At 46.6% G+C, this 1312-nt stretch overlaps 1 protein-coding gene across 1 annotated transcript in view; it reads right to left on the bottom strand.

The window, feature by feature from the left end:
* LOC102261356 (transmembrane protein 140) overlaps positions 1-690 on the bottom strand; it is a 55365-nt gene extending 54675 nt beyond the window's left edge. Inside the window, exon 1 of the mRNA XM_014531659.1 lies at positions 504-690. The gene's annotated coding sequence lies outside the window, so the exon portion shown is untranslated. The remainder of the gene's footprint in view (positions 1-503) is intronic.
* Positions 691-1312: the final 622 nt, after the last annotated feature.

A 1312-nucleotide genomic window follows, 5' to 3' on the forward strand; every position in this document is an offset into this window, starting at 1 on the left:
GGGGGAGGGGCCATGGTGCTGGTTCGGAACCGCACCTGAAGCCCCCAGTCGTGCCCCAAGCTTCTCCGGCGAGGAGGAAGCGCCTTTAGTTTTGATTTCTTCTTTCCCTGCGCCCGAGTGCATGACGCTGTCAGTTCCTCCCATGTGGCTGTGTGTGTGTGTGTGTGTATGGGGGGCGGGGGAGTATAGAGGAAGAACACAGTTTCTTGGACAAAGTGATGTCCTTCCACGTTATGCTGCAAGCAGCACCTCATATAAGCAGCACCTTGTATCGGGTGTTCTATTTGAGCATTTGTCCTTAAGCAATTAAAAAGGGAGGTCAAAACTTTTGGGAATGGACCCACGCTCCCATGAGCTCGTCAGGGTACCATTTTTATATTTTTATTTTTTTGTTTTGGAGCCAGGGGAGGACAGTGCAACACGTTACCCATCACAGGAGTATCCTCCCCTGTAAGTAAACAGTGCCCCCGCTCCAGGGTCAGCCACATTCTGCACTTGTTTACCTCTGAGTGGGTCGCCGAGCGAGTGCTAGTCCAGGCGTGGCAGCAGTTCTTGATGCATTCTTGTTTTTCACGACCCGCAGTGATGTGTGGATGGGCAGCGGCGAAGCTTCCGGAAGAGACCCTGTAGTTTTCATGCGGTTAAAGGATGAAGATCATCTTTGCGTTGTAGTCGGGTGAACATAGAAGTCTGTACCCAGCTACTCTGCCTTAGAAGGCTTTTCTGTATTTCTGGGTTTTGATCGGTAGCATGTTATTTAGGAAGGTGTGAATAAAGACAAGCACTTAACCATGTCATATATGAATACTCAACTAGGCTCGTATTCATTACTTTGATTAATCAAAAAGAGACGGGACAGTTCCTTAGGAATATACCTGGGTCAGTCGCAATAGAAAAGGCTACTCTGGGTTTCCGACAGATAGAACTGAACAGTAAGACTATACCTTTTTTATGTTTTTGTTGTTTGTTTTTTAATCAACGTGGTAACATTTTCTGGGATTGGAGAATATATCAAGGCCCTGAAAATATATCAGGAAGTAGACAAAGTAATTTTCAGATGATGGATTGAAAATGTTGCCAAGGAATTTTTTTCCCTTAAAAAAATTTTTTTTTATTGATTTTAGAGAGGAAGGGAGAGGGAGAGAGAGAGAGAAATATCAATGATGAGAGAGAATCATTGATCGGCTGCCTCCTGCACGCCCCCCCACTGGGGATCAAGCCGGAAACCTGGACATGTGCCCTGACCGGGTATCCAGCCGTGACCTCCTGTTTCATAGGGAGATGCTCAACCACTGAGCCATGCTGGTTGAGC

Source organism: Myotis brandtii, unplaced genomic scaffold (assembly GCF_000412655.1).
Source record: "Myotis brandtii unplaced genomic scaffold, ASM41265v1 scaffold82, whole genome shotgun sequence".
Classification (NCBI taxonomy): Eukaryota; Metazoa; Chordata; class Mammalia; order Chiroptera; family Vespertilionidae; genus Myotis; species Myotis brandtii.